Here is a 12736-nt window from a genome sequence, read left to right on the forward strand (position 1 = left end):
GTGTTCCAAATGAAAACAATTTGATTAAACTGGTTAATATGGTTAAAATACATTAAGACTGAGTAATGCTGTGATTGTTTTTATTATTTTGTTATGTATTGAAATGTTTGACTTTATTTTCCCTATGTCCTTTCAATATAGGAACAATTTGTGAAATGACAGCCTTCTGTAAATATGGACAAAAGTCTATGGATTCATTTGATGGTATGTGTCTTGCAACATTATGTAAAATGACAGGTTGAGAAACACTGCATCTTCCTAGGTGCATATGTGAGAAGGAACGCAAACTGTCTCCCTATGTGTGCCATCCTAAACATCAAGTGTTTGTGGTTCATTTAAAATGTTTATTGTCAAGGTTGAAAAAAAAGAATACTCTATTGGAGGGATGTGACATCATTCTTCCAGAAGAAATTCCATAATTTAGTGGTTTTGTTGATGGTTGTCTTCAATTGGGTTGAGACCTGGTGACTGAGACGGCCATGGCATATTGTGAAACATCAGCAAGTTCAGCAATCTTCATTACTGAAGCTCCTGCCAAACGTGCCCCAACAATCACCAATCGTTAAGCTCTTCCTGAGCAGGGTTGCAGTCTCTCTTCGTAAACAGCTCCTCTCTCCCCAGGGGTAGCAGCTCCTCTCTCCCCAGGGGTAACAGCTCCTCTCTCCCCAGGGGTAGCAGTTCCTCTCTCCCCAGGGGTAACAGCTCCTCTCTCTCCAGGGGTAGCAGCTCCTCTCTCCCCAGGGGTAACAGCTCCTCTCTCCCCAGGGGTATCAGCTCCTCTCTCCCCAGGGGTAGCAACTCCTCTCTCCCCAGGGGTATCAGCTCCTCTCTACCCAGGGGTATCAGCTCCTCTCTCCCCAGGGGTAGCAGCTCCTCTCTCCCCAGGGGTAGCAGCTCCTCCCTCCCCAGGGGTATCAGCTCCTCTCTCCCCAGGGGTATCAGCTCCTCTCTCCCCAGGGTAACAGCTCCTCTCTCCCAGGGGTAACAGCTCCTCTCTCCCCAGGGGTAACAGCTCCTCTCTCCCCAGGGGTAGCAGCTCCTCTCTCCCCAGGGGTAACAGCTCCTCTCTCCCAGGGGTAACAGCTCCTCTCTCTCCAGGGGTAGCAGTTCCTCTCTCCCCAGGGGTAGCAGCTCCTCTCTACCCTAGGATTTGAAGACATCGGTGGCTTAGCCCGTAGCCAGTAGGAGGGTCCGGGAAGGAATTTCAACAGCAAAATCCATGAATACATCACTAGTGTATTGCCAAAAACACTCAATAACTTCAAATATAGACTCTGACCTGTCCAATGAGCCAAACTGATTAAATAATCCCACAGTACCTAAACACACTCTCTCTCTCTCTCTCTCTCTCTCTCTCTCTCTATCTCTCTCACTCTGGCTCTCTCACTCTCTCTCTCTCTCTCTCTCCACCCTCTCTCTCTCTCTCTCTCTCTCTCTCTCTCTCTCTCTCACCCTCTATCTCTCTCTCTCTCTCTCTCTCTCTCTCTCTCTCTCTCTCTCTCTCTCTCACACTCTCTCTCTCTCTCTCTCTCTCTCTCTCTCTCTCTCTCTCTCTCTCTCTCTCTCTCTCTCACCTCTCTCTCTCTCTCTCTCTCTCTCTCTCTCTCTCTCTCTCTCTCTCTCTCTCTCTCTCTCTCTCTCTCTCTCTCTCTCTCTCTCTCTCTCTCTCTCTCTCTCTCTCTCTCTCTCTCTCTCTCTCTCTCTCACACACACACACACACACACACACACACACAGTGCAGTAATTAGAATCCCTATATCAGCTTTTAGTGATAGTCTACTGTGTGTTCTCCCCTCCTCCGTCTCTCTCCATCACTTTCTCTGTGTCGTCTATTGATGTCTTTCATCTTGTCTGGTGTCTCTCTCCATCATATCCTATTCTTCTGTTGCTGTCTCTATGTCTTGTCTGATGTCTCTCACCATCATATCCTATTCTTCTGTTGCTGTCTCTGTGTCTTGTCTGGTGTCTCTCTCCATCATATCATATTATTCTGTTGCTGTCTCTGTGTCTTGTCTGATGTCTCGCTCCATCATATCCTATTCTTCTGTTGCTGTCTCTGTGTCTTGTCTGGTGTCTCTCTCCATCATATCCTATTCTTCTGTTGCTGTCTCTGTGTCTTGTCTGGTGTCTCTCTCCATCATATCCTATTCTTCTGTTGCTGTCTGTCACGCCCTGGCTCTGGGGACTCTCATATGTTGAGCCAGGGTGTGTAGAGTCTATGTTTTGTGTTCTATGTTTCAGTTTCTAGTTCATGTGTTTCTATGTTGGCCGGGCTGGTTCTCAATCAGAGGCAACGTGAATCAGCTGTTGCTTGTTGTCTCTGATTGGGAACCATACTTAGGCAGCCGTTTGGGCAGTTGTGTTTTGTGGGATCTTGTTCCGTGTTGGTTTGTTTGTTAACCGAGGACTTCACGTTTCGTTTTGTTGTTTGTACCGTGTTGTATAGTACACTATTAAAGTAAGATGTACGCATATCACGCTGCGCCTTGGTCCACTCCTTTCGACAATCGTGACACTGTCTCTGTGTCTTGTCTGGTGTCTCTCTCCATCATATCATATTCTTCTGTTGCTGTCTCTGTGTCTTGTCTGGTGTCTCTCCATCATATCCTATACTTCTGTTGCTGTCTCTGTGTCTTGTCTGGTGTCTCTCTCCATCATATCCTGTTCTTCTGTTGCTGTCTCTGTGTCTTGTCTGGTGTCTCTCTCCATCATATCCTATTCTTCTGTTGTTGTCTCTGTGTCTTGTCTGATGTCTCTCTTTAGTTTTGCAATCCAAATTTGGAGCTATTGGAATTGTAACATGTTGTCCCATGTACATGGTGTAATTTACTGATGGTCCCTAACTAGCCCCATAGGGATATCCAAATTCAAACCAAATTTACCACTGGCATTACGATTGGGTCGGGTGCAGTTGCATTCTGAATTGATTATTACTTGGTGTGGGCATGTGGGCAACCTTCATTTACGTTGTGATGCAGTCACAACCACTAGTCTCACTAAACTCAGTTTTGGAAAAGACTGACTTTATGACCAAAATTATCCAACATTTTTCAGCTGAATTTTGCCATGTTTATTCTGGTGATAACTGGATCACTGGCTGTCTCATTGAGTGTGTGAGGGTGAGTGTCATGGTCGGGATGGCCTGAACTCAGAGCCTGATAGAATACCAAGGAAAACCGTAGTAACTGCAGTAGAACATGGTGGAACAAAGCCAGATGGCAGTAACTTCACTTACTGCTGTTTCCTTGGTTTTTACTGGGATTTTGTAGTTGCATCAAATCTGACCCTCCATTTTCTCTGAAACAGAAGATAATTGAACCAGGACACTTTGTCACAAGATATAACAGATACTATGAAGCCTGATTTAGGTCTGAACTCATCTTTGACCAAATGTGTAGCAGCAGTTTGCAATTGTACGGCAGAATAGCTGTGCACATAATCCTAATACCTCTTCATGGACTACAATTGAACACTTAAACATTGTGTTCTTTTAGGGCGGGACCTGGTATGGTGTGGTCACATTGCCTAGTGGTTAGAACGTTGGGCCAGTAACTTAAAGGTCGCTGGTTCAAATACCCGAGCCGTCAATGTGAAAATCTGTTGATGTGCCCTTAAGCAAGGCACTTAACACTAATTTGCTTCATGGGTGCTGTACTACTATGCCTTACCCTGTAACACAACACATTTCACTGCACCTATCCGGTGTATCTGACAATAAAAACATATATATTTTTTGCAATTCCAACAGTTAATTTAACAATGGTGGTTATAACTCTTGTTGACGTTGATCCAAGGACACCTTCACTTGCATTACCCTCTTACTGCAGAAAAATATTCTCATGAAATCATGTGACTTATAGTTAGAGAAAAGGATTCCTGTAAACGCACACTGCTACAAGCAGGAAACAAGGTATGGACAAACCAGAAATGTGACATTTCTGTTTGATAGTAACCCTGAATGATGAATGTGTGATCTATCTTGTCATCTTTTTGGCCAACCACATTGGAACATTCTAATCTTTAAGGACATGAAGTATGGAGTCATTGTTTTCAGGAAGGTGTCTCCATGGCGATAGGAGGGACAGGAGGCAGACTAAAGGGCAAGGGAAGCCGCCTGAACTACTGCCCTACAAAGGCAAAGAGCAGTCTACGCAAATGTCCGTGCATATCAACCATAACCACTGATCTGACCTATGACCCCTAAAATGCTGATACTGCACTCTGCCTTTGTATGACCTTAAACAAGTATATGGGTAATGCAACGGCAAAGTGCAGCATCAAGAAATCTAAATATGTTGATCCAACTTTCTTGTTGTTTATCTGTTTGATGGAAACGGTTTGATAGTTGTTACTACCTTCCAACTGTATTTAATGGTGTTATGTAGTTGTGTATTCATGTTTTCAATGTTGTATTATAGTAGGCCTAAGGTTATTTCATCATGGAGAATGTTTATACTTAAGAAATACTTGACATTGTGTATGACTATCATTATAATGCTGTTTTACCATTATTTACTCTCTCTCTCTCACACACACACACTCACAGACACACACACACACACACACATATCCCCCCCCCCACACACACACACACACTCACAGACACACACACACACATACCCCCCCCCCCCCCCCCACACACACACACACACTGTGCAGTAATTATAATCTATAGAGCAGCTTTAAGTGATACAGTCTACTGTCTGCTCTCCCCTCCTCTGCCTCTCTCCATTACTTTCTCTGTCTTCTGTTGCTGTCTCTCTTGTCTCCCCTCTTCTGTTGCTGTCTCTCTTGTCTCCCCCCTTATGTTGCTGTCTCTCCTGTCTCCCCTCTTCTGTTGCTGTCTCTCTTGTCTCCCCCCTTCTGTTGCTGTCTCTCTTGTCTCCCCCCTTCTGTTGCTGTCTCTCTTGTCTCCCCCCTTCTGTTGCTGTCTCTCTTGTCTCCCCTCTTCTGTTGCTGTCTCTCCTGTCTCCCCTCTTCTGTTGCTGTCTCTCTTGTCTCCCCTCTTCTGTTGCTATCTCTCTTGTCTCCCCTCTTCTGTTGCTATCTCTCTTGTCTCCCCTCTTCTGTTGCTGTCTCTCTTGTCTATCCTCTTCTGTTGCTGCCTCTCTTGTCTCCCCTCTTCTGTTGCTATCTCTCTTGTCTCCCATCTTCTGCTCAACCAACCTTGGTTCTCTCTCCATCTGCCCTCTTCTGTCACTTTCTCTGTGTCTTTTCTGTTGCTGTCTGTGTCTTGTCTGTTGCTGTCTGTGTCCTGTCTGTTGCTGTCTGTAAATTGTATTTTGCTGTCTATGTATTGCCTGTTGCTGTCTGTGTCTTGTCTGTAGTTGTCTATGTATTGCCTGTTGCTGTCTGTGTCTTGTCTGTTGCTGTCTATGTATTGCCTGTTGCTGTCTGTGTCTTGTCTGTAGTTGTCTATGTATTGCCTGTTGCTGTCTATGTATTGCCTGTTGCTGTCTGTGTATTGCCTTTTGCTGTCTGTGTCTTGTCTGTTGCTGTCTGTGTCTTGCCTGTTGCTGTCTGTGTATTGCCTGTTGATGTCTGTGTATTGCCTGTTGCTGTCTATGTATTGCCTGTTGCTGTCTGTGTCTTGTCTGTTGCTGTCTGTGTCTTGTCTGTTGCTGTCTGTGTCTTGCCTGTTGCTGTCTGTGTATTGCCTGTTGCTGTCTGTGTATTGCCTGTTGCTCTCTGTGTCTTGCCTGTTGCTGTCTGTGTATTGCCTGTTGCTGTCTGTGTCTTGTCTGTTGCTGTCTCAGGTTCCAGTTTGTTACTGTCTCCTGTGTCTATTTTCTTCTGTTATGGCCTGTTCTGTCTCTCTCCATCATATCCTGTTCTTCTATTGCTGTCTCTGTGTCTTGTCTGGTGTCTCTCTCCATCATATCCTATTCTTCTGTTGCTGTCTCTATGTCTTGTCTGGTGTCTCTCTCCATCATATCCTATTATTCTGTTGCTGTCTCTATGTCTTGTCTGGTGTCTCTCTCCATCATATCCTATTCTTCTGTTGCTGTCTCTATGTCTTGTCTGGTGTCTCTCTCCATCAACAGAAATATTGGTGAGGGTTAGGCCTACTCCAATACAGCATTGAAAACATGAAAACACGACTACATAACACCATTAAATACAGTTGGAATATAGTTACAACATTCAAACTGTTTCCATCAAACAGAAAAACAACAAGAAAGTTGGATCAACATATTTAGATTTCTACATACTGCACTTTGCTTCTGCATAACCCATACAGCTGTTTAAGGTCATAAAAAGGCAGAGTGCAGTATCAGCATTTAAGGGGTCATAGGTCAGATCAGTGGTCATGGTTGATATGATTGGACAAAAAACAACAACTTTAAAGCCATTTGTTCTCAGACTCACTGTTTGCGTAGACTGCTCTTTGCCTTTGTAGGGCAGTAGTTCAGGTGGCTTCCCTTGCCCTTAGTGTGCCTCCTGTCCCTCCTATTGCCATGGAGACACCTTCCTGAAAACAATGACTCCATACTTTGCTGAAACCTGTTCTGCCAGTTCATGTCCTTAAAGATGAATGTTGGAATGTTCCAATGTGGTTACCCCAAAAAGATGCCAAGATAGATCACACATCCATAACTTGTTTCCTGCTGTAGCAGGCCGCGTTCACAGGAATCCTTTTCTCTAACTATGAGTCATATGATTTCATGAGAATATTTTTCTGGAAGGAGAGTGTAATGCAAGTCAAGGCGTCCTTGGATGAATGTCAACAAGATTTATAACCAGCATTGTTAAATTAACTGTTGTAATAAATAAAATAAAATATTTGTAAATGTATTGTCACAGACACCGGATAGATGCAGTGAAATGTGTTGTTTTACAGGGTCATAGTAGTACGGCGCCCCCTGGAGCAAATCAGGTGTAAGTGCCTTGCTTAAGGGCACAGACATATTTTTACCTTGACGGCTCAGGTATTCGAACCAGCAACCTTCCAGTTACTGTCCCCACTAGGTAATCTTACCATACCAGTTCACGCCCTCAAAACCCTAGTCTCCATCGACCTTCTGTTAAAACTAGTCTCCTTCAACTCTCCTTTAACCCTACTCTCCATCTACCTTCCGTTAAAACTAGTCTCCTTCAACCCTCCTGTAACCCTGGTCTCCATCTACCTTCCGTTAAAACTAGTCTCCTTCAACCCTCCTTTAACCCTACTCTCCATCTACCTTCCGTTAAAACTAGTCTCCTTCAACCCTCCTTTAACCCTGGTCTCCATCTACCTTCTGTTAAAACTAGTCTCCTTCTACCCTCCTTTAACCCTGGTCTCCATCTACCTTCCGTTAAAACTAGTCTCCTTCTACCCTCCTTTAACCCTGGTCTCCATCTACCTTCCGTTAAAACTAGTCTCCTTCAACCCTCCTTTAACCCTGGTCTCCATCTACCTTCTGTTAAAACTAGTCTCCTTCTACCCTGTCAGAGTGGTGTGTGTAGGTGAGTGGAAGGAATCAAGCGCAGGACCCAGGATGACTTCAACCGTCTTTAGTAATGTTCCCAAAGCAACGAGAACAAGGAGTAGCCAACCCAACCGGGTGGCGCACACAATTACGCACAAAACACACAGTGCGTCAAAACAAGAAAAGCGCACACAGTGCGAGCTCTCGGGAAAACACAACGAGAGAAATAATCCGAACTTCACAGAGGCAGCCTGACAATGAACAATCACGCATAACACCTGACCCAAACACACGAACTAAATAAGGGAAACAATTAATACACAAATAAGGGACAGGTGTTATGAAACAGACAAAACCAAAAGAACATGAAACATAGAACGGTGGCAGCTAGTACTCCGGAGACGACGACCGCCGAAGCCTGCCCGAACAAGGAAGAGGAGCAGCCTCGGCCGAAACCGTGACAGTACCCCCCCCTTGACGCGCGGCTCCAGCCGTGCGCCGACCCGGAGCTCGGGGACGACCCGGACGACGCGGAGCAGGGCGCGCAGGATGACCCCGATGGAAATCGGTCAGTAGGGACTGGTCTAAGACGTCCCTCCTTGGCACCCAGCACCGCTCCTCCGGGCCGTACCCCTCCCACTCCACGAGATATTGAAGACCCCCCATCCGGCGTCTAGAATCCAGGATGGACCTCACGGTGTACGCCGGAGCCCCCTCGATGTCCAACGGGGGCGGAGGAGTCTCCTCAATCTCAAAGTCCTGGAGTGGACCAGCTACCACCGGCCTGAGGAGAGACACATGGAACGAGGGGTTAATATTTTTGTAATCAACAGGTAGTTCTAACCTATAACTCACCTCGTTCAATCTCCTCAGGACTTTAAATGGCCCCACAAACCGCCGACCCAGCTTCCGGCAGGGCAGGCGGAGGGGCAGGTTTCTGGTTGAGAGCCAGACTCGATCTCCAGGTGCGTACACTGGCCCCTCACTGCGGTGTAGGTCGGCGCTCGTCTTCTGTCGACGTATGGCACGCTGCAGATGGACGTGTGCAGCGTCCCACGTCTCCTCCGAGCGCCGCACCCACTCATCCACAGCGGGGGCCTCGATCTGGCTCTCATGCCATGGTGCCAGAACCGGCTGGTACCCTAATACACACTGAAAAGGGGTTAGTTGGGTAGAGGAGTGGCGAAGAGAGTTCTGTGCCATCTCGGCCCAGGGCACATATCTTGCCCACTCCTCCGGCCGGCCCTGACAGTATGACCTCAGAAACCTACCCACATCCTGGTTGACACGTTCAACCTGCCCATTACTCTCCGGGTGGTACCCCGAGGTAAGGCTTACCGAAACCCCCAACCGTTCCATAAATGCTCTCCACACCCTAGAGGTGAACTGGGGGCCTCGGTCAGACACTATATCCTCGGGTACCCCGTAATGCCGGAAGACATGGGTGAACAGAGCCTCAGCGGTCTGTAGGGCAGTGGGTAGACCCGGCATGGGAAGGAGACGACAGGCCTTAGAGAACCGATCCACAACGACCAGGATGGTAGTATTCCCCTGTGAGGGGGGGAGGTCGGTAACAAAATCCACCGAGAGGTGGGACCAGGGTCGTTGTGGAATAGGCAGGGGTTGTAACTTACCCCTGGGCAAATGTCTGGGCGCCTTACACTGGGCACACACCGAACAGGAGGAGACATAAATCCTCACATCCCTAGCTAACGTTGGCCACCAGTACTTCGTGCTAAGGCAGTGCACTGTCCGGCCGATACCCGGATGGCCAGAGGAGGGGGACGTATGAGCCCAACAAATGAGGCGATCGCGTACCTCGAGCGGAACGTACGTCCGACCCACAGGACACTGTGGAGGACTCGGGTCGGTGCGTAACGCCCGCTCGATCTCACCATCAACCTCCCACACCACCGGAGCAACCAGACAAGACTCCGGTAGTATGGGCGTGGACTCAACTGACCTCTCCTCTGCGTCATACCGCCGAGACAGAGCATCTGCCTTCCCGTTCTGGGACCCAGGGATGTATGTGATCTTAAACACAAACCGGGCTAGGAACATAGTCCAACGAGCCTGGCGAGGATTCAGTCTCCTAGCTGCCCGGATGTACTCCAGGTTACGATGGTCAGTTAGAATGAGGAAAGGGTGTTGAGCCCCCTCGAGCCAATGCCGCCACACCTTTAGGGCCTGTACCACGGCTAACAGCTCCCTGTCTCCTACGTCATAATTCCGCTCCGCCGGACTGAGCTTCTTAGAGTAGAACGCACAGGGACGGAGTTTAGGTGGAGTGCCAGAACGCTGGGAAAGAACGGCCCCTATCCCGGCCTCTGACGCGTCCACCTCTACTTGGAACGGTAAAGAAGGATCCGGATGCGCCAACACCGGCGCCGAGGTAAACAGGTCCTTTAGTCTCCCAAATGCCCTGTCCGCCTCAGCTGACCACCGCAAGCGCACCGGACCCCCCTTTAACAGAGACGTTATGGGAGCTGCCACCTGTCCAAAACCCCGGATAAACCTCCGGTAATAATTCGCAAAACCCAAGAACCGTTGCACCTCCTTCACAGTGGTTGGGGTCTGCCAATTACGCACAGCTGACGCCCGGTCTACCTCCATCTTCACCCCTGACGCAGACAACTGGTAACCCAGAAAGGAGACCGACTTCTGGAAAAACAGACATTTCTCTGCCTTGACATATAGGTCATGCTCCAACAGCCTCCTCAATACTCGGCGCACCAGGGCTACATGCTCAGCACGGGTAGGACTATACACCAGAATGTCGTCGATGTACACAACTACTCCCTGTCCCTGCATGTCCCGGAAAATCTCATCGACGAAGGATTGGAAGACTGAGGGAGCATTCATCAACCCATATGGCATGACTAGATACTCGTAGTGTCCGGAAGTCGTGCTAAACGCTGTCTTCCATTCATCGCCCGCTCGAATGCGTACCAAGTTATATGCGCTCCTAAGATCCAATTTTGTAAAGAACCGCGCACCGTGCAGTGACTCCGTCATAGTCGCAATCAGAGGAAGTGGATAGCTGTACTTCACTGTGATCTGATTGAGACCGCGGTAATCAATACACGGGCGCAGACCTCCATCCTTTTTCTTTACAAAAAAGAAACTTGAGGAAGCGGGTGAAACGGAGGGCCGTATGTATCCCTGTCTCAGAGACTCAGAGATGTATGTCTCCATAGCCTTTTTCTCCTCTTGAGACAAGGGATACACATGGCTCCGCGGGAGAGCTGCTCCTGACTGGAGATCTATCGCACAATCCCCCCGTCTATGAGGCGGCAGCTGCGCCGCCCGAGTCTTACTGAACGCCAGTGCCAAATCCTCATACTCGGGGGGAATCTGCAGTGCTGGCATTAGATTCGGACTCTCCACCGAGGTCGCCCCTATGGAAACACCCAGACACCGCCCCTCACATTGAGCAGACCACCCTTTAAGAGCTTTCTCTCGCCACCTAATAATAGGGTCATGAGTCATCAACCAGGGAAGACCCAGCACTACCGGATACGCAGGAGAGTCAATCAGATAGAGCTGAATTCTCTCCTCATGACCCTCCTGCGCCGTCATCTGAATGGGTGCTGTGACCTCCCTAATCAACCCAGACCCTAACGGACGGCTATCTAGGGCATGGACGGGGAAAGGTTTATCCACTGGAAGGAGGGGAATCCCTAACTCTATACAGAACTGGCGATCTACAAAATTCCCAGCTGCGCCTGAATCTACCAGCGCCTTATGCTGGGAACGAGGTGCAACCTGTGGGAAACAAACAGGCAAGGTTAGGTGCACGACAGAAAGCTCTGGGTAAGCAGGGCGCCTACTCACCTGGGGGGACCCCCCAATGCGTGACCTGCCATCTCCCTCACTGGAGGACCCGCCCCAACACCTAGCCGCGGTGTGTCCTCCACGACCACAGTTGGTGCAAGGGCCGGGTCCCCTCGGGCTCCTCCTCCTCCGTTCCCTAGCGCCAGCACCTCCGAGCTCCATAGGGCTCGGCTCGGAGGTGCTGGAGAGTGGAATGGGCGAACCCCCTCCTCCGGGACGCCCACGGGTGGCGAGCAGGGTATCCAGCCGGATGGCCATGTCGACCAGCTGGTCGAACGTCAACGACGTGTCCCTGCACGCCAACTCTCGCTGGACGTCCTCCCGGAGGCTGCAGCGGAAATGGTCGATAAGGGCCCGCTCATTCCACCCTGCATCAGCCGCTAGGGTCCGGAACTCTAAGGCAAAGTCCTGGGCGCTCCTCATCCCCTGTCGGAGGTAGAACAGACGTTCCCCCGCCGCCTTCCCTTCCGGTGGATGATCGAACACAGCACGGAAGCGGCGGGAGAACTCCGCATAGTTCGTAGTAGCGGCGTCCATTCTCCTCCACTCGGCGTTGGCCCACTCCAACGCCTTGCCGGTGAGACAGGAGATGAGGGCTGAGACGCTCTCGTGTCCCGAGGGCGCCGGGTGGACGGTGGCGAGGTAGAGCTCCACCTGCAGCAGGAATCCTTGACACCCGGCAGTGGAGCCGTCGTACGCCCTCGGGAGCGAGAGCCGAATCCCACTAGGTTCCGGAGATGAGACGGGGGGGCTGACCGATGGGGCTGGTTCGGTTGGTGGAGGTGTGGGAACCCCGCTGGTCTCCCATCGGTGCAGAGTATTCATCACTCCCTCCAGGGCGTGACAGACCTGATTGATGCGGTCCTCCTGACCACGAAGACGTTCTGCCATCTCGGCTGTCGGCGTGGTCGCTCCTGCTGATTCCATGATTGATGCGTGATTCTGTCAGAGTGGTGTGTGTAGGTGAGTGGAAGGAATCAAGCGCAGGACCCAGGATGACTTCAACCGTCTTTAGTAATGTTCCCAAAGCAACGAGAACAAGGAGTAGCCAACCCAACCGGGTGGCGCACACAATTACGCACAAAACACACAGTGCGTCAAAACAAGAAAAGCGCACACAGTGCGAGCTCTCGGGAAAACACAACGAGAGAAATAATCCGAACTTCACAGAGGCAGCCTGACAATGAACAATCACGCATAACACCTGACCCAAACACACGAACTAAATAAGGGAAACAATTAATACACAAATAAGGGACAGGTGTTATGAAACAGACAAAACCAAAAGAACATGAAACATAGAACGGTGGCAGCTAGTACTCCGGAGACGACGACCGCCGAAGCCTGCCCGAACAAGGAAGAGGAGCAGCCTCGGCCGAAACCGTGACATACCCTCCTTTAACCCTGGTCTCCATCTACCTTCCGTTAAAACTAGTCTCCTTCTACCCTCCTTTAACCCTGGTCTCCATCTACCTTCCGTTAAAACTAGTCT

The sequence above is a fragment of the Coregonus lavaretus genome (genome assembly GCF_964263955.1).
Source record: "Coregonus lavaretus genome assembly, contig: HAP1_SCAFFOLD_443, whole genome shotgun sequence".
In the NCBI taxonomy this organism is placed as follows: domain Eukaryota; kingdom Metazoa; phylum Chordata; class Actinopteri; order Salmoniformes; family Salmonidae; genus Coregonus; species Coregonus lavaretus.